This window comes from Protopterus annectens, chromosome 6.part0, assembly GCF_019279795.1.
Source record: "Protopterus annectens isolate FY-2018-M chromosome 6.part0, PAN1.0, whole genome shotgun sequence".
Taxonomy (NCBI): domain Eukaryota; kingdom Metazoa; phylum Chordata; order Ceratodontiformes; family Protopteridae; genus Protopterus; species Protopterus annectens.
This window is the reverse complement of record NC_056737.1, coordinates 1,744,561,239-1,744,583,363: the sequence shown is the minus strand read 5'-3', so window position 1 is coordinate 1,744,583,363 and position 22,125 is coordinate 1,744,561,239. Positions and strand designations below refer to the sequence as shown.

The 22,125-nt window shown below is 39.1% G+C and overlaps 1 protein-coding gene across 8 annotated transcripts in view; it reads right to left on the bottom strand.

Moving 5' to 3' along the window:
- TNS1 (tensin 1) overlaps positions 1-22,125 on the bottom strand; it is a 2,530,757-nt gene that overhangs the window by 1,201,485 nt on the left and 1,307,147 nt on the right. The gene's annotated exons all lie outside the window — the stretch shown is intronic.

The window sequence follows — 22,125 nt, the reverse complement described above, 5'->3', positions numbered from 1 at the left end:
CTCTGCCTTGCATGTAAGGCAATCTCTGACCCTGCTTTATTGGAAATGGTGCATATTCGCAAGTCAAACAGTACACAGGTTACTCACACCAAAGACCTTAACCTGGTATGTATCATTAGTAGAACCTGCTGGAGGAACAGATTTGTCTCCCAGAGGTTACCACACCTTTGGAGCAGACTCCCACTTCATGTCAAACAGAGAACCTCATTCGTCCTCTTCAAATGCAATCTGGACAATTGGATGGCTAACTGTAAATTCACTCCAGGGGTTATACCTGTGTCCCTCTTGGACAGGGGCAATAGGTGCTGATCATAGAAATAAGGGTAGAAATTGGCTAGGCTTGTAAGGGCATTATGGCCATTAATCTAGTAACTTCCTATGATCCTATATATATGGAATACAGACTGAAGCTTTTCTTATTTGTTTGTTTGTTGTCATTAACAGGGAAGTTCTAACTGGGATGAGTCCATTTTTAGGTAAGGTTTAAAGAGAAAACTTCTAGTAAAACAAATTGAAGACACTAAACAGCAAGTAACAGATTCCCCTAACAACCAAATTTAACAACAGAGAAGACAAGGTACTATATAATAATAAATCTGAATGTCACATCACCAAAAGAATACTACAAAATAGTCATATGTTATGGCATACAAGTACAGAGTTGTCAATGTTTGTAATGAAGAGTAAAGTAACAACAGGGAACAAGCAATTGTAGAATTATAACACAAAAGGTTATCAGTTCATAGATGACAGGACACTAGGTATGTGCAAACAGAGGACAGGACAGAGGGGTGCTTTTGGAGATTAGGTCAGTGATTAAGGACATGAAAGTGAGAGATGAATGGAGTATAATCAGCATATTGGACACTATAGTGACTAAAACGACAGGGAGCAGTCAGCTCTTGTTATATCCAAGGATACAATTTTAAAGAAGGATGAGAACAGTTCTTAAAGAATAGAAAAGAAGGGAAGGTAATAAAGGTGAGAAATGATCAGATGCAGGTGATGATGGATTCGTTAATCATCATCACCTCCTTTTTTCCATTTTCTACATGGAATTCATTTGCAGTGTCATCTGTCGGCATCTCTTGATTCAATGCCATTCTCCTACCTTCTTCAACAGTCGTAGGTCTTCTCACAGACAAAAATCCTAGCTGTTTCATCCCAATGTAATACCACAGACCTTCTAGTCAATACCCAGGATTGTATTTGGTAATGACTGCCCATGTCAAAAGACAAAGGAAGATATTAATAAAATCCAACTGCCATAAGAACACGTGACTGGTTGTTGGTTTGTGGACTGGATATACTACCTAAGAATATTACTAATGATAAAGATAGATGACAGCATTTTATTTTACATTTCTATATCATACAGAGACTTTATAAATCCTGTAAAAAGGGGAGGGTTGATACAAATAAGCAAGTGAATCACAAGTTTGCTTTTAACTTAAATGTTGAATTTGCTATCAAAAATATGTTAAAACAAAGTAGTGCAGAAGAAGGGTATTAGATTTTAAGAACTTTTTTGTGGTTAAAAGGAGTATTTAATATGTAAGCGCTGACTGAATTATTACTGGTTCTTGATATATATATATATATATATATATATATATATATACACACACACACACACACACACACACACACACACACACACACACACACACACACACACATAAAACATAAAGCTGCAGCTTTAATGAATACAACGTTCTGAAGAAGCATACTCATCTTACTCATTCTACTTAGATTAAGGTGACACTAGATATAAGCCATTAACCTTCTATTTTTCAACTTCGTGTTAATATTTTTAGAATTTGGGACCAGACTGTAATTAATTTATTTTTCTCAAAATGGTAAGTGAACTGGTCCTCCTTAAATGATTTCATATACATGAGCCAATGCAGGACACTAGTAAATGTAATATACACAGACAATTTAAGAGTAACAGATCAACCACTATATTTTTGAAGTACCATGCAGACTTGCAAAAGAAGATACAACCTTCATAAGACAGCAATTGAAGATCTGAAGTTCATATCTTAGATCTTTGACACAGAAATTTAACAACTAAGCTAGCTTGATGCCAATGCATTCTAAATTCATGAATGCCAAAGTTAGTTTACTTTTTATTATGTTTTTTATTTTTTATATTTGTATAAAATATATATATATATAGACAGACAAAGATATAGATATATTTATTTATTTACTTGTTTTTGTTGACCAGGAAAGTCTGACCGGGCAGAGACCATTTTCAATGGTGGCCCGGGGAGAAAACCTCCACCACAGTACATTTATGTTAACAAGTAAAACATTTGCATCAACAATTAAAAAGTCTACACAGTTGTTCCTGCTGTAAAATCTTGTAGAAGTAAATGGATTGATACTGCAGAAGGGAAACATTATTGCAAATGGGTTTAGTATACTTTCATTTCAGTAAATAAATGTTTCAAGGAATTTGAGATATGTAATGAAGTTAGTTATAAAATTTTGTAGAAAGGGAGATTTTAGTATTGTAGGTTTGTAAAGAGTTCGAGAGATATATTGAAGTAATTTATAAAACAATGCAAAAGGGGATGGAAGATATTATTATTATTATATAGGAGAATAGTGGTAATAGCATAAGACAGAGACAATGGTATGGGAGTATTTCTGTTTAGGCTGTCTGTTCCAAACTGTTGTATCTAGAATGTTTATAACTTAGGTATACACGGGATGTATGAGAGGGTAGAGTGGTGGATGGGAGCAGTTAGAAAAACAGCAAAGTGAGAAGTGTTGGTTAAGGAGGGGTGGAAAGGGATATATTAATGCAAATGCAGGACAGAAAGTTGTTAGGGCTGTAAAAATTCAAGCAGAGGAGGGTTAAAGTTAGTTATAACAAATAAGAAGTTTGTGTTTTCACCAGAGGCCTCAACCTGGTGATGAACATGAGCATGCCCAAGACTGGGGAAGGTATTGTTTGAGCTGGTGAACACCACGGCTGATGATGTCAGAAACTTCAATAAACCAAAACAAAAATGATATGAAATACAAATGGTAAGTGCTTTCACTGTCATTAGACTGCTTCTTCATACCGTCGGGAAGCACCTATCATTTGTATTTTATTTTACTTTGGAGATATAACAGCAGTATAGTGAGTCCCCCAGTTAATTACTTGCCTTAGTAGAGTTTAGCAGAAATTTATATCCAGACTGGAAGTCCCTTGTGGGGGTGTAGGGTAATACGTTTTTTAATGCAGGGCATTGTTCAGGAAACTATATTGGTCTGTATGCCATAACTAGCTGGGAGTATGTTATATAGTTGTTAAGTTCTAGGCAGTTTAGCTGCTTTAAGGCTTGGCAGCATTGAGGTTGGTGTGCAATATTGGTAGCCACTTTAGATACTTTGTTGTAACAGGAGGCTAGTTTGGATTTTAGTGTAGAATTTAGGTTTGTACATATATATGAAGCATATAAGACGGTTGGAAGCAAATAGGATGAGGCTAGGGTTTTTCTTGCTGCATATGTAAGGTACTGTTTGCCCTATAAAGGGGGCCAAGTTTCTGATGTGTCTTTTTAATTGTTTGAAGAATATGATGATCAAATTTAAGACTGTCATCTACAATAATGCCCAATAATTTAGTCTGTGGTATTACTTTAATTTTATTATTATTTGCTGCTGTAACCAAGAAAGACTATTTTTGATGGAAATAATGTTTTGGGGTAAAGTATATCACTTTTGTTTTATTTGGATTAAGTAGTAGGTTTGAATTTTTCAGCAAGGTTTTGATTGAAGAGAAAGAAATGTGGGTAATTTCTTGTAGTCTGGGTATTGTGGGGGCTGTACATATTAAAGCTGAATCATCTGCATATTGTGCTACATTTGTTGGGTGTATGGCAGTGTGAAGCTTGTTTATAAAATATTAAAAAAGAAGGGGTCTTTCATTCTATTGATATAAATGTAGATAGATAACTATAGATAGTGCTAGAGATTCATCTGCTGCTGTCACTGTAAAACACTCATTCAATACACAGGTAACTTACAGGTGGAAGAAGACTGAATTCTCAACCATCATTTGCCAAAAGTTGAAGCTGACAAGAATAGGAGCTGCTACACAGGAAACCACTGCCAGTGAATTGTACCAGCAGTCATACCCTTTTTGGGGGTAATCCCCCCTAATTTTGATTGTTGTGACTGAGGAGTTGGTGTATATATATATATATATATATATATATATATATATATATATATATATATAAGTTTTGGGTATGTGGGGAGCTTTCTCCCACATTTGGGTGGATGGGGGGTTTGCCCCCTGCAAAAAAAAAACAAAAAAAACAAATGTAAAAATGTGTTTTTTGTTTTTTCAAAAGATGAAGTTTGGGACTCCGATCCTTGATGGGTTGAACTTCAATACATAGTGGAAGCTGATTGAAATGGATGAATAAAACATGCCAACTATGTTCACTCTCGCTACTTCAAACAAAAGGTTTAACTGGAAAGCATATTTGCGGCCGAAAAGGATCCTAGTTCATGACAGAAAGGAACATGGAAAGTTGTTTTATCCTAGTCTTTCTTTCTTATGTTGCATGTGGAATGAAATATGGCATTGTTTGAAATCACCAAAATGTTTGACAGTACCCTTGAGAAGATAAATTTATACTACACTCTTGCTCTTAGCCAAAAGGCTAAGAAGCTGCTGTATAAATGTCATTTCTCTGCTACCACAAGGAGTCATTAAGAGGGGAACAGTGAGTGTGACAGTTATAATGGTTTCCTCAAGGTTAGTTAATTCCACTTATAATGGGATGCCCATAATTGCTGAATCTCAGGCAAAAGACAGGAAACCTTTCTTTTTTTTTTTTTTTTTTTTGCATAAATCCAGGATTTTTACCAACCATTCTTTCTTCTGTGGTCTCTTATGTTTTAAAACATGGCACAGTTAAACTGGGGATGGTAATATGCTGGTCGAACAAAACAAAAACTCGGAAATGCTCGTAGCTTCTTACAAGTTTAATAAGAAATTCCACATAAAGAGCATGCAGCTTTTGGGTTAAACGCTTCTTCACTGTAGAGATATTACACACAATTAAACACTAACTATATAATAAAAATATTAAAGTCACATGATAGAACCAACCAATGATCTTAAATGACTCAATAGAAGCATCAAAACATATGCAAAACCTTCAACTAAGTCAATAAAGTTTTAAATACATACTTCATAAATACAATCATTATAATAAAATATATAATATAATACAATATATAATACTATACCTATAAAACCTTTATGTAACTAAAAAATTAAAATATTAAAAACATCAAATTTACGTAATTAAGTATTTCTTATACTGCATTTGTTTTCTGGTCTATATTGGCTTAATGCTTACTGATATGTTCAAACCTGGTTTACTCTCAGCTTGCAAACTTACTATCTATTCATATTCTCTGGTATATGCTGCTCTACCTATAAATGAATTAGTTAATGCTTTAGCACCTCCTGTAATGTTACCAGCACAACTACTTATAAGGCTACTCATTTTTCTGCCACTTTTCAAGTGGCATCCACGGCAAGATTTGGCTAAGCTGTTCTAATAACAACCCTTGATATGTTGCTTCTTAGACAATTTAAGACCATGTCTACCAAACTAATCCAAAAGGACATGTAATAGTCTTGCAGGGTATAAATTAATTCACTTATCATTTTGTTGACTCAAGAGTCAGTAACGTACTTTTTGAAAAACTTATCTTTAAAACACATTCTTCCTAGACTGCCTCTTAGCCATCTTCAGAAAACACAAACATTTCTAGATGGGAAAAAGCCCTTATTCTGTGCAGGTGATTTTCATTGCCACCTGTCTGTACTCTACCAAGATCAAAGTATTTTAGGGGAAGGGACATTTTACATCGTGTAAAAGTCACTTTCCTTCACGTACTCAGTCTCACACGCACACAAACACACACACACACACACACACACACACACACACACACACACACACACACACACACACACGGAGACACACACACAAAAAGCATACACATGGTCATGCTCAAATACAAAAACACACATGCACACAATCATCTGCCATAGACAATCACACATAAAAAGCACCTATGTTTTTCAACACTTTTTGAAAATTGAGGACGTGTTTTACATTTTCATAAAAAAGTCTATAGCAAAAAAGGGCAATTTTGGTGAGTTCTCCAAAATTACTGCCACTGAATGTCAAGCTGTCTTAATAGTGATACTGTTATGCTCTCATTATAGCATGACCTCATTCTGATAACATGCATGCTGACATTCCAGTATTTGAGCTTATTTGAAAAAAATATATATAAAAATTATTAAATGCAAAATACAAATTGTAATAGCTGTCAGCTAGTACTTCCAGGTAAACAATCAAGCAGACAAACAAATAAATACATCAAAAACAAGCCCAACTCAAATTGCTTTGTATGAATAGCACCCTACACTACTTCACCTGCACCCAATGCTGAAAACACAATCTTTATTCTAAGAAAATGACAAATTCTGCCAACATAATCCAATTCTTAGTACAAAAACATAAAAATGCCTCTCTGCAGAAATCTGCTGATCCTTGCTTGTACTTTATATTGTCTATGTCAGAGATGCATTAATACAAAGGAATTATGTGAGCCTTCATACTTTTTGACATGACCTTCCCTTGACTATACCCCACCCACAGGTAAAAATATAGGTGTTAAACAGAATCCACCTTGTAGCAGTCAGTTACATGTTTTAACTACACATCAGTTCCAGTTTGACACATCTCCTTTCCATCTCACATCTAACCCACCTTCCTGTTTCAGTCTGTGGCCTTAAGACCCCCGACTTAATTTACATATAATTTCAGAGCACACATTACATGCACTTATTCCTACATCATAAGCTAAGTTTCCTTTTTCTGTACAGCAGGGAATAAACGTTTCTATTCAGTGCAAGAAATACTGCTCAGATTAGGCATTAATTTTGTCCCATGTCTTCCCTCAACTACAGATGCAACAGCAATGTTTCATACCACAAAGCCTTTGTCATCAAATAATGTGTGCCAGGGCAACTGCCCCCTTATCAAGAAATCAATGTAACACTTCATTTTTAGACTTTGGTTTTGGTGCTAAATTGTAGTAATATACTGTATAAGTCAAATCCCTGTAATTAATATCCACTGGTGGTGGTCATTCACTGAAGTGACTAAGCACAGTCTGTACTCACTAGTCTTATAATCACAGCTATGCTGCACTGAAAGTAAATGTCCTTTATAAACTATGGAAGCAAGGAAAAACAAAGATTAATTTATCTAAATGTTTGAAAAAAAGCATGCAGAATTACAAATCCAAGGTATTGCTCTTATAGCTACCTGCCAGTCCACTGTACTACAGCACGAGTGCCTACCTTGTGCAGGGTTTTGCTGCCCCATTTCCATGGCATCTTGCAGCTGGTTTCGTGATATTTGTTCCCTGATCTCTGACAATCAAATTGCATTTAGACTACTAATCCAAGTGCAACCTAAATTCATCCCTTCAGGGAGAATAGCTGTGGGTTGTTTACTCAAAGCAGCACGTGTGGCACTCGGTTTGGCACACCCCTCCTTCTAACCACAGAAGAACAGTTCCATGCTTTCCCTCCACTGAAAGCAGCACCCACTTATGGCAAGAACAGAAACACATGATAGTAGCTAGGTCTGGCATGTATAGAGAACAGAACTCCCTGCCCCCCAGCACAGTCAGGCTGCTGTCAGCTGACTTGAGTAACCAGAACTAGTAATGTCATTAGGTCTCCAAAATACTTTATGTTAATTAGTCTGAAAAAAGGAAACATTACAGAAAACCAGATGTTAACTCTTTCCTCACACTAGGACTTGCAGTTAACAGTGAAAAAAATGCTTCTGAATAACTTCCAGACAGCTTAAAAAGGAAATTATTTGTAGTTTATTGCCTTCATCAGTGTCAAGGTATTTTTAGATTTTCTTTTTCCTGAAAGAAATCCCCTGTTTATCCACTAGAATATATCCGTGCATCTTCTATCCTTCTTGGAAGTGTTCTTTTAGACCTAACATACTATAGAACTAGGTAACAGTAATTCAAAAAATAAATACTCAGCTTCGCTTGTCCTTGTGAACCTTCAGGAAAAAAAAAACAGACTGATCCTCAATTTCTTCAGTGACAGTTTCGTTTTTCCACTGTTCTATGCTACCACTTTCAGATGTGCATCCAGAGATTCTGAGGTGTTGTGAAACTTAAGTACAGACATGTGGCTGACTTGAACTTCAGCTCTGTGTGCTTTGGAGGTGGACAAAACTCATCCACCACTAGATCAAAGTGGCCTTTAGTTCAGGAAGCAATTACTCTACAAAATCAATATGTTTGTTATTTTGAGTTACTTAATTACACAGAGCTCATTTGATGATTGCTGTATAAGCACATTTCGTGTTCCTGTTTCTTAGTTCAGTTTTGAGAATGCACACTTGATGGGGGTGGGGTGGGGGGTATGAGTGGAGCACATCTTCTCAGTCCACATTGGGGTCACCAGAAAACATCACATCACAATAAAATGACCTACCTCTCACTGTGTGTGCGTCAAAAAAAAAAAAAAAAAAACAACAACAGCTGTCTGGCTTCTTGTATAAGACTGTCTATTAATGAATGAACTCATTTTTATTCAGGTATCCAGTACTTAAAATCATATACTCATCTCCTCTCCTGCACGTCCCTTTCTGCATATAACCCCAACAGTTTGACATGCAGTTGGGGTAAAGATAGCATTTAAGGAGGGATATAGCCATGGGCTGCTAATCAGACTCATGTTGTTGCCCTGAGTTTGATTCCCTCATCATCCATTTGCATACCATGTGACTCTGAGCAGTTCATTTCACTTGTTCCTGGGTCTTCCCTGAGTAGAGGCACTTGTACAAATAGCATCAATTCAGAGGAATAAATGAATAAAATAAACAAATCTGTTCTTATCATTTAAAACTGGGTGGTAATCTGGAAGGGCCAAACTGAAAACGATATGGGACAGGTAAAGGGAAAGTTTATAGTCAGGTAACCAAGATTTATTACACAGTGAAAGCACACTATGGATCACAAGAATGCAGAATGTGATAGCATGTGCTGGGGAGAGGGGGTGACCACCATATCAGTACGGAATTTAAGCATATTTGTATTTTGTTGCTATAAAAGGAATAAAACTGTTTAGTACAAGGTGAAGTAATCTAAAGCAGAAAGGGGAGAGAAAGAAGGAGGGGTAATATTATAGTTACTATGATGGTGGGTCATGTGAGAGACCTAATCATCTTAATGTCTCAGACATATTTTATTCCCTTCTGGCTAAAAAAAAACAAAAAAACAGAAGAAAGGAATACAGGAAGTGTCATCATCTGCACTATATTTACTCATCCTACTAATGTACTAGATTTACAAAGCAGTCCAATGTCCTTCTCCTTCTGTGCGTTTCTGAATGCCCCACAAGGAGAAGAACACTGAGCTGATAGAAAAAGTCACCAAAAGGATGCATGGGAATTTAGAATGAATTCAGAAATTAAATGCAACTGGCAGAAAACTGTGCAACTGAGAACTGAAAATGAAGTGGCAAAAAAGAAGAGATGATAGGAAGGAAGGGGGGGGGGGGTTATGTATCACGTATAAGAGTTGGATTACTTTAGTTCAGACAGTGCAGAAAATTATATTTTCCCAGAGTTAATGGCTTGTTGACTAGATGGCTTTGTAAATTTAGTATGTTAGTGAGCTGAGTAAATATGGGTGGCCATGGTGGTACAGCAGTTAGCATTGTCGCCTCACAGCAAGAGGTTCTCCGACTCGATCCTCAGCTGGGGTGCTTTGTGTGTGGAGTCTGCATGTCCTCGCTTTGGTCGCGTGGGTTTCCTCCAGGTGCTAAGGTTTCCTTCCACATTCCAAAGACATGCTGTAGGTGGATTGGATTGGACACTTTAAATTGGCCCTAGGCATGAGTGTGTGTGTGTGTGTGTGTGTGTGTGTGTGTGTGTGTGTGTGTGTGTGTGTGTGTGTGTGCCTTCCGTGGAAGGTTGGGCAATGGGGTGATAACTCGACACCGTAAAAACTCTACTGCCAATCATGAGCAGACAGGTGATCCCTAACTGGGAAAAGCCGAAAGAAGAAGAAGTGGGATGAGTAAATATGGTGCGGATGATGATACTTCTGGTATAGATATAAATACAGACAGATAGATTTAAAGTGCATTCAGAAGCTACTCATGAGCTATAAATGGTATGTATTTAATAATAAGGATGTTAGACTAGTGATGGAAAGATTAAGGTTGGAGAGAAGACGTGAAGGATGGTGAATGCTGAAATTCCAGATATATATGCAGGCAATGATATTAGCACTTGTTTTATGAGCAAAGAAAGAGCAGAAAGGTGAGCAAGAGAAACAAATGGGAAAGCATTAGGTTAAAGGGGGTAATGGAGCTGAAGGCAGAAGGATGCAGAGGAGACACATTTATGTACTTCAGAATAATGAGTCTATAAAATAATCCCAATATTAAAATATAATGTAAAACCCTGAATTAGAAGAGCTGGAGTAGAAAGAGGTTGAAAAAGGTAGACGATTTAGTAATTTGAGTGGAGGAGGAAGAGTATAGGTAGAACTTTATACATCAGGAGGAAGGGATGGAAAGACATGGCTTGAAGGTATGGGCAGGGTTACAATTTATGTAACTAAAAATGGATTTCAAGGCCTGATTAGTTAGGGTGGATATAACTCAGGAGGAAGTGATAGATACCAACACAGGTTCAAAATATCATGAGTGAGAGATATCAAGAGGATAACCCTGAACACAGGAGAGGATGGGAAAGAGCCATCACACGATGGGGTAGAGCTAGTCTTGGGATCTGTGCATGTGCCAGCTCTCAGAGAAAGAGACTTGTGGGTGAATGAAAAGGCAGAAGAGGGGAATCCACAGAATTATTCAAGAAGGTATGAGACAGGTGGAGAAGGGGTGAGGGAATGGGGGGGGCAAGAATGTTAAATGCATTGGCCTCCACCTGTATGAAGAAAGTACAGTTGTGTACACTTACCATAAATGTAGATGTTTGAGTGTATTCACTGTTGCAGTCATTACACTTGGGTTATCCTGCTGGCAGGCTACCCTCAGTTGGCCTGAATTCCAAAGTCTAGGTCCGGCGTCAGATGTTGTCGCCTCTTCCCTGACATCAGTGCACCAGGGGTATAAAAGATGCAGCCAACGCCATTTTCTTCAGTTTTTCTTGCCCCAGATGTCAGGTGCCCCCAAAAGAGTAGGCTAAAAATATGCCAATAAAACATGCATGCACCAAAACATATAATACCTTCATCTACAAGCAAATACACCACATAGGTTGTATAGATTAGAGAAGTGCAGATAAGTTGCAGCAAAGATATGGGGGATGGTGGGTGGGTAACCTGGACTGCAACAGTGAATACACTCGAGCATCTACATTTATGGTAGGTACACAACTGTACTAAGTTCTTCATGTTTCACTGTTGCAGTCATTACACTTGGGTTGAATCCCAAAGCTATGGTTGGGAGGCTGGAGCTAAATAGCATTAGGAGCGGCTATGAGGCCCTGCAGGACTGCAGTGGCAAAGCCTGCCCTGGATTTAGAGTAGAGTGGTAAATGATAGTGCTTTGTAAAGGTGTGCACTGAACTCCAGATAGCAGCCTCTAAAATGTCTTTGGTTGGTACTCCCCTGAGTAAGGCTGCTGCTCTGGTTGAATGTGGCCTAATGCCCTTAGGCACTGGCTTGCCATGTTGTGAATAGCAGAAATGAATGCAGTGGCCTATCCACTTTGAAATAGTCTGCTTTGAGATAGCCTTTACTTGTGATCCTGCAGCATATGCCACTAGTAGTTGCTCTGTCTTTCTGAAAGCTTTGGTTCTGTTCAAGTAGAAGCGTAGCTGTCTGTGTATGTCCAAAGAGTGCAGAATTCTCTCCCCCTTATTCTGTGGGTTTGGATAAAAAGTAGGCAAATGAATAGTTTGGTTAAGGGCCACACTGGATACTACCTTAGGCATAAATGTCGGGTTTGTCCTCAGAGAAACCCTGTCTGGATAAAAAATGATAAAAGGTTCCACAGCCATGAGTGCCTGTAGCTCTGAGACTCATCTTGCAAAGGTCATTGCTAGGAGCAGAGCTGTTTTCCAAGATAAAAACTTTACATCAGCTGTAGCGGCTGGCTCAAAAGGAGGCAGGGTGAGTTTTTCTAAAACATAATTGAGGGCCCATGCAGGTATTGATGATCTCCTTGGAGGCCTTAAGTTTTTGGCTCCTCTGAGGTACTGCCTTAACAAGGGATGAGAAAAGATAGGTGGTTCTGTATTGTAATGAGCCGAAATGGCAGAGGCATGAATTTTAATTGATGAAAAGGATAGGCCTTTGTCCAGCACCTCAGTTAAGTATTGCAAAATCTGAGGAATATTTGGTACAGCTGTGTCAATTCCTTGTGCCTGGTTCCAAGCACAGAATCTCTTCCATTTTCCAGCATAAGATTTTCTGGTACTAGGCCTTCTGGCCTCCAAAATGACATCCATTACAGCTTTAGTGAGAGGCACGTTTTGTATCACTACATTATCTGCCATGCTGCCAGATTTAAGGTCTTTAATTGGCTGTGCAGGATCTGATTGTTTTGTTGGGATAATAGATGAGGTATCTGAAGCAAGGTCCAAGCTGGGCATTGAGACAAGTTCCTTAGGATTGGGTACCAGTGCTGGCAGGGCCAGTCTGGGGCAATCAGTATCATCTTTGGCTTCTCTTGTCTGACCTTTAGGAGTACCTTGGGGAGGAGAGGCAGTGGAGGAAAGGCATATACTGCTAACCTTTTCCAGCTGAAAGAGAGGGCGTCCACTTTCCATGCTTGTCTGTGATAAGTCCTTGTGCAGAATCTTTTTTTAGTTGGTAGTTGTGAGGAGAGGCAAATAGATCTATATCCGGGCATCCGCATTTCCTTGTTATCATGCTGAAGACTTGTGGATCCAATTTCCACTCATGGGGATCCATGAGATTTCTGATTAGTTCGTCTGCCAGAGTATTTATCTTTCCTGGCAGGAATTGTGCCTGCAGATGTACTTGGTAAGTCAATGCTGTGTCCCACAGAGTCATGGCTAGTCTGCAAAGGGGGTAAGAATGAGTGCCTCCCTGCTTGTTTATATACCACATGACTGTGGTGTTGTCTGTCTTTATCAGTAGTTGTCCCGGATGAAGTAGGTCCTTGAAGTCTGTCAGGGCATTCTGAACAGCTAGCATCTCTTTTTGATTGATACGTAGATGCATTTGGTTTGCGGACCATGTGCCTTGAATACATCTTCCTGCCATGTGGGCCCCCCAGGCATAATCTGATGCATCCGTTGTTAATGTCTGCCTGGCTGGGGGTAAAGTGAATGGCTGTTCCTTGTTCTGGTGACAAGCCTTAGCCCAACAACGAAACTCCTGTTGCAGGCAGGGAATGAGGGTAATTATTATTTCCAGGCTGTGGCAATGTTGAGTCCAAACACTTTTTAGGTACCATTGAAGTTTCCTCATATGCAGTCTTGCATATGGAATTAGTAGAATGCAGGATGCCATGACGCCCAAAGCCTGCAGAATTTTTCTTGCAGATAACTGGGCCTTTGTTGCCAACAGGTTAAAATAGGTAGTCAGTTGCCTTTGTTTGTCTGGCATGAGATAAGCCATCAGGGCAGTTGTATTAAAGCTTGCACCCAGGAATATTATCTCTTGAGAGGGTACTAGTTTTGATTTCTTTTCATTGAATGTGTACCCTAGGCCTGTTAGAAATCTTTTTACAAACGCCAGATGCTGTAGTAGAATGTCTTTGTTCTCTGCTTGAATGAGGCAGTCGTCCAAGTAAGGATATATTTGTATTCCTCTTTGTCTGCAGAATGCAATTACTGGTGCCGGGCACTTTGTGAAGACCCTGGGAGCAGTGCAGAGAATTGGTAGTGCATTGAGCCAGCTTTAAATCTGAGGTATCTTCTGCATGTTTGTCTGATTGGGGTATGCAGGTATGCCTATTTTAGGTCTAAAGTAACAAGCCAAGCTTTCTTGCCCAGCATGGGCAGACGTTGCTGTAGAGTCAGCATTTTGAATTTTGGTATATCCAGAAATGTGTTTAGAATGGATAGGTCCAGTATTGGTCTCCAGGTCTTGTCCTTTCTTGGTACCGAGAACAGTCTTGAATAACATCCTTGTCCCTGCTCTTGCTCTAGTACTTGTTGAATGGCCCTCATGTCCATGAGGGATGAGACTTGCTTTTGTGCCTCTGCCCATTGATGTTTTGGCAGGTCTGGCCAACCATTTGTCCTTGGCAGGGTATGGAAGTGAAACTTGTAGCCTTGTGACACTATGTCTAGGACCCATTTGTCCTGGGTTATTATGTGCCAGTTTTGAGAAAAAAGTGCTAGTTTTCCCCCTAAAGGTGCTGCCAGAAGATAAGTGCTTGGTGCAGGCAGGGGGAAGTCACTGGGACTGTTTCCTGAATGGTTGTGATTTGTCTTCTCCACTTTTGGAGGTAGAAGCACCCCATTGTTTAGACCTGTATGAACCTTGGGGCTGGGATCTGCCTCTTGGGCATCTGTATCTGCCCCTTTGTGGTCTGTCTGACACTGGAAAGGACCAATTCTTTGTAGGCCAGTGTCTGCTAAATCTTGGAGGCTGAACCTGTAAAAAATCCTTAAATGTTTGCATAGATTTAGCTTTGTCCTCCATTTTCTTTAACACCTCTTCTGCTTTAACACCAAACAAAGTATCATGCTGTAATGGGGCATCTAATAATTTTGCTTTGACATGATCAGGCAGACTTTGTTCCTTTAAGCAAGCATGCCTCCTGATGACAGAACACGTAACAGTGGCTCTGCAGGAGGCCTCCAAAGAATCAAAACCACATTGCAAAGTATGCTTTCCAACTTGTTCAGTTGCATGCAATAAATCCTGCATTTCTTTGTTTTCTGCACATTCAGAATTTGTCAACATTTTCTGTTTAAGCAGTGACATAATATATTGCTGATATTTGAGCATATGAAACTGACAATTTAACGCCCTTATAGCCAAGGTAGCGGAAGTGTAAATCTTTTTTCCCCATTTGTCCAATGCCCTAGAATCCCTGTCAGAGTGGGGTAGGGTTTTTTCCAGTGGAAGCCTTGACCCCTTTGGGACCCTGAGAGATGGTTTCTGGGTCAGCAGCAGGGTTTTTGAAAAGGAATTTATGAGAGTCAGGGACCCTGTAGTACCTGTCTGGCTTAACAGGAGCTGGAGGTAAGGAGTCAGGGGTCAGACTGGACTCTGAAAATACATCATCAACAATGTCTAACACAGGTGGATTAGCTAGGGGCCTGTGTTGTGGTAGTAAAAGGAAGTCTCTGAGCCTTTTCTTAGATTCTGAAAAATCTTGGCTCTCCCAGTGTAAATGCTCCCTCATGGTATGCAAGGTTTCCCCAAAAGAGTAATCCTCAGGAGGAGAGGCTGAAGGGATAGATTCTTCAGCATCAGAATCCTCATAGGGGGGAAGAGAGTATTCCTGATCAGAAGAGGAATCAGATGAAATGGAAACCTGATCTGAAGATTCATATTCTATCTCTTGCCTAGGCCTTTTATCAGGTGGGGGATGGGAACCCCTGATCAAAGTAATTAAGTCTTTGGCCATTTTGAGCATCTGTTTTTTGGGCATGGAGGCCTGTCCATGAGCCTGTTGTACTTGTTTCTTTGTCTTTAAGGGTGCTTTAGTCTTTGCCTTTGAAGCTGAAGTCGTTATAATTGAGTTGGTCTGAAAACACCCTCAGAAGCCGATGCCTGCTCAGCGGCTCAAGACCCATCTGAGGGAATAGTCTCCGTAGGTCCAATACCTTGACCTTCCAGCAGCCTAGGTGACTCTATGTGGGAGTCGGTAGCGGCCTGCAGGTCTAAAGTAACAAGCGTCAGGGGCTGCAAAGGTGCCTCACTGAGAACTGGTAAACCGGCGAACCGGCAACTGGCTTAGAAGAAGCCTCGTCATCGGTTTTGGACCTCGGATGCCTGTCCTTTTCTTTTTCTTTGCATTTTTTGTGAATTCCGGTAGTCAGATGGCTATCCGACGACATCGTATAATGAAATCTTCTGCCAAAATAGTGTAATGCAAAATCGTACCGACGCTTAATAGTGCGTTGGTTAAATCTAGCACAAAACCGACAACTAGCAACATCATGGTCAGGGCCTAGGCAAGGAATACAGTAAGAATGAAAGTCCTTATGAGGTATTTGCTTCCTACAAGAAATACAATTATTAACTTTTTCTGACATCGGGGTACTTAGCTTTTAATGAAGACTTCGGATCTGAAATTCGAACACGAAAATCTCAGGAGTCGGCCGACCGGCACTTGTGAACTGCTTCTCCTTCGGGCACCACGCGGCAAGAGTAACTGAAGAAAATGGTGTCGGCCATACCTAGACTTTGGAATTCAGGCTGACTGAGGGTAGCCTGCCAGCAGGATAACCCAAGTGTAATGACTGCAACAGTGAAACACGAAGAACATCATAAAGTGACTTAAAAACCTCACTATGCAACTCAAAAAGCACCTTGTCATTTCTGCCATTTGCCTATGCTTCACGTCCTCCTAAATCTTCCTGATTAGTTTTTTTGTCTTACTAACTGCATTCGCTGTCTCCTATGAATTACTTTTTTCTCTTATTCCTTTAGACCTGTGACAAAAATGAACAAATATTTTACAAACAAATGATGCAACAAAAAAACTGAAAAAAATGCTGATAATATAAGAAATGCCTAATCCTCTCTCCATAATGTGAAGATATATAAATGCTGCTCGGTTTTTATGCAAAAATAACTCGGTAAAATTTTTGTTTTCCTAATTACATTCTAGGTGAGCATATTTTGCACTGTCTTGTATTACTCTCATTCTTTTTAACTGCTGTTATTGATTGTTCATTTACTTATTGGTCAGCTTTTGTTTGCATTACTTTAGGGTTGCATATGCAAGTAATTTAGCTCTGACACAGTTACCCAGTTACCAAGTGTTTAATTACAAAACAATAATAAATAAAACAAACTTCATCTATAACAGTGGAAAAAATGAACCTCTTTGTGGTTTCCCATCTCTTCTTGTGACTGGTTGACTTATGATTTACATCGGGGATGCCAGTGTGTTAAAGGGCTTGTTTATTTCTTGAAAGCAAATAAAAAGTAAAGGTACTCTGAACCAACTCACGTTTGCATGATAAACTCATCTAAAGAAGGATACAAGTATAAATTAAGTGAATCAGCACAATCGAACATTGTACTGGAAAAATTCCTCACTCAGCACCACAGTAAATAAACACTGCAGATTTGCTGGCATGGTTAGTTATCAATGCCACTGTTAATAGTAGGAGAACAGCAGGTATTGTATGGTCTAAGGCTGTTTGCACAATGCTGTGCAGAAAATGTTACTGGCGAACATGGCATGGTAACAGTGGCTAGGATAGTACTGTGATTCAGGGATTACGATCTCTGCCGTGCAGGATTCAACCAGATGTATAGTTAATGTCTCCATGAAGTTTACATGTCCTCATTGTACCTGCATGAGTTTTCTCTGTGCACTGCAGCTTCCCCCTACTTGCCAAAAGATGTCAATGGACTGTTTACTCCAAAGTCTCCCTATATATATATATATATATATATATATATATATATATATATATATATATATATATATATATATATATATTTATATACATACATAAAGGGAGAAAGAGGGAGAGATTGATATAGATTACAGATATAGGTATATAAATCTTGATCACACTGATGACCACTTATTTGTTTAAAAAATCAATCAAAGGCTGGAAATAAAAAAAAAATCCTCGGTAGTGGCCAGTCAAACTTAAAACGACTGTTTTTCTGAATTGTAGTACCAAAATTATGGACTAATCATCATTTGGTAATCAGGTATACAAGTTGATCCGCCTTCAGAAATGTTTTCCTTGACCATCTGTATGTAAGTTGGTCCTGATCCCGACTAAAGCAGATCATTTAATATACTTAATATAACACTTAATATAGACTTCCACCTATCCTTTTCTCCTACATTCTCTGTAATTTACCCCACATATCTGTAATTTATCTCCCAGTATATATTCTTTCTTCTGCCTTTGCTCCCAATGTATAGTACTAAATCTTCCTTGTTATAAAATTGCAGACACCATCGCGGCTTCAGCCAGTGTTGTTTCTGAAAGTATATCACTATTCGAATTTATACCTTTCAGTCATTTTCAACATTATTTGTAGAACACATTCTAGCTCTGTTGCTCTATTTTTATCCAGACAAAAGTCTCTGCTTATCAAAATTATATGTTTCCCATACTTAACTGGAATGTTTTCACAACAGCACCCCAATAAAACAGGATTCTTTCTAGTCTGAAGATCCTAGTTAACAAATAGTAATTAATAAATAAAATAAAAACACAAAAAAAGAGTAACAATAAATAAATAACTAAATAATAAGTGTTTCATCACATGTGGTATTACACAACAGCCTCCAAATGAGTTTTCATGAAGTCATCTCATAGTATATTACGGTCCTATCTCCTTCTCTCTTCGGTACATGTTTTGCTGATATATATCCATCAGTGTCAGCTGTATTTTTTGCAAATTAATAGTCTTCATTCAAAAGTCCTATGTATGTTTCAGTGTTTCACGAAAAAGTTTCAAATCCTCAGTAGATGTCACCTTAGAGTCTGTATCCTGCAACTAATGGTTTGGATGAATTAGTCTCCAAAATGTTGTCTAACAGTTCCTGAGTCACATCTCTTATGCTGAGCTGCCTTATATATTACTGGCCAATATCTCTTTATCTGTAGTGCTACATCTGTTTTCCTGTCTCTCTAGTGTGTGTGTGTACACTAGCCTTCTGTTACCTTCATCTTCTCTACACCCTCTTTGCCCTCCTCCCTCCTTACACCCTTCCAAATGTTTCTGCTCACTGCATTTCTGTCAGCTTGCCACATAGCTAGCATAAAGGCAGCTTTACTCCTGTATTACCTTTACTAGATACAATGTTATAAAATGAATACAAATGAGCAGTAATCAAGGTTTATTACCTTTCTGGGCTAAGCCTGTAAAAGTCCAGATCAGTGCTCCACTGATGTTAATAAATTAAATAAATGCACATACACATACATACACACACACACACACACACACACACACACACACACACACACACACACACACACACACACACACACACACATACACACACACACACACACACACACACACACACACACACACACACACACACACACACACACACACACACACACACACACACACACACACACACACACACACACACACACACACACACACACACACACACACACACACACACACACACACACACACACACACACACACACACACACACACACACACACACACACACACACACACACATACACTCACACTCCCATAATTGAGTATAACATCTCCTTTGATATGCACTGTACCAGGCACCTCCAGCAAGAGGAGAGACCCCAGAGATTAACTAAGAAGATCCAAGGTCTTCAGCACGTGCCTTACACAGACAGACTGAAGTCTTTATCACTGTACTCAGTAGCATATAGGCTTCTTAGGGGAGATTTGTGCCTGGCTTGCAGAGCAAACTCTGACCCCATCTTGATGAAGCTGCTCCACATCTTTAAGTCAAATGGGACTAGAATTACCCACTCCAGTGACCTAAATCTGGCCTGTGATTTAAATAGGACATGTTGGAGAGACAAATTCATCTCACAGGGGTTGCCACTTCTCTGGAGTAGGCTACCAATTCATGTTAAGCAGAGCACCTCTATAACTCTGTTCAAAAGGAGCCTGGATGAAAAGATGGGAAACCACAAATTCTTGATGGGAATAGCTCTCACATCCCTCTTGGACACGGGCAGTCATTACTAATAATAATCTTAGGCATTGACTAGACATTTTCTTTTAAAATATAATGGGCGGAATAGGCTAGGCTTAAAACAACCCTAGGGTCAATAGCATAGTAACCTCCTATGAACCCATATCTATATTTATAAAGCTAAACTAGCCACATTCTCCCAGTCACCATTAAATAACTGAACTAACCATATTTTTCTGTTACCACTGCTATATCCTCATATTTTTCAGTCACTGGTACTCTGCATGTTAATGATTCCAATCACTAACGCTTGGCTTTTTTTAAGTATTTCTGAGACATATCCCTAAATTGCTAATGCCATATGTAAGCACTAACACATGCTAGGCCATGCACTGAGCAGACATTGTAACAAACCCAGGAAGTTGTAATCATGTGCCAGTCATTTATTGTGTTTTGAAGATATTCAACACAAACTTGTTAGAGCCTGTTTCATATATAAATATCCACAAATCTGCTTGAAGAGATATACATAACATGACGTACAGCTTTCACACTCCAGTGCACATATGTTACTGTCTCATGCTTCTCATTAACAAGTGCCACATAGGTTTCTAACTCATAACCCTCAGTCAGCGGTGCCATATTACCAGCTTACACTTCTTGTGAGTCATTGGTTGGTGTCACAATCTAAAATCACCATGGGAAGAAAACAGCTATTTTTCTAGGCTGTAATGATTCAGATTTAGAATAATTATATTGGGCATTCGGGGGGGTGGTCTAAGTAGTATGGTCAACAACATAAAAGCATGATTTTAATTTTGCAACTTCTCTGTTGAAATTCAGTACAGATTAACTTCTGTAACACCACACTTTCTATTGCTATGTACAGTACAATCACATACCCCATACTGTGTGTGCCATACAAATCGATCAATCAATCTGTCATTGTATCTGACTATATGTAAGAATATGAATGACCAAAAGGTTTAAATGCTAAAAAGAAAACACTAATAAGCAAATGTAACCAAAGCACTTAGGAATCCAGTAAAAACACAGCTCCACAAAGTGAATAAGGCAGCAAAATTTAACTGGTACTAAACACACTGAACATTCATACCACTGAAAAGTACTAAAATAGAACCTCCATAGATTAGTACTATGTTAACTGCCCTTGTGGGCCATTTTAAGCCTAGCTAATTAACCCATGTGAGAATCAAGCCCCACACTTTGTGTCTGTAAGGCAAATATCTTAACCATTATGCCAACCTCTCTCTGGTATGCCAACCTCCCTCAGGAGATCAGAAAATAACAACACTTTTCTGAATGCTGAAAAGAAAACATTGACACTAAACACATCGAACATGCACACTATTGAAAAGGACGAAAATAGAAACTACAGAAGAAAAACACTTTTCTTTCACAATGACGTAATCTTTACCACATATAGCCTGTTGCCATAAATGTCACAAACCCATAAGATTCACTTCTTAGAGCCACCCTGCTACTGCCATCGCTTTACAAACAACTATGAAAAACTTTAAAACAAAAGAGGACACATTTAATTGGTAAATAACTTCTTACCATTTCATTACCCTTCTATATAACCCACCTTATCACAAAAGGGTTCGCATCTAGATCAAGAGAGGTCATTGTGCCCTCTAACCATCAGGCCCATAATTGAATACAATGCCCCTTTTGGGATGTACCTTACCCGACACCTGCAGCAACTGGAGAGACCCCAAAAGTACCTCACCAAGAGGATCATGGGCTACAAACAGACGTCCTATGCAGCTCGACTAAAGAAACTCCAGCTCTACTCAGTTGCTTACCACCTACTCAGAGGCGATCTATGCCTGACATACAAAGCCATGTCAAACCCAGAATTAATGGACATGCTCCACCTCAAAATCCAAGTCCCTTAGAGCTACACGCTCCAGGGACCTAAACCTCAGCACAAAAATAAATAGGACATGCTGGAGGGATAGATTCATTTCCCAGAGGCTCCCCTCACTCTGGAATAGAATTCCAATTCATGTTAGACATAGCCCCTCACTGACCCTCTTCAAGCGAAATCTGGACGCGTGGATGGGAGAATGCAAATTCACCCCTGGGATCTCTTCTGTGTCCCTGCTAGACAGAAGCACAGTAAACTAATCTTAAAAGGGTACCTTCTGTGACCTACTTTACAGAGGCACAGTAGGCTAATCTAATAGGGAGGTGGAAGCCAAATACACTCT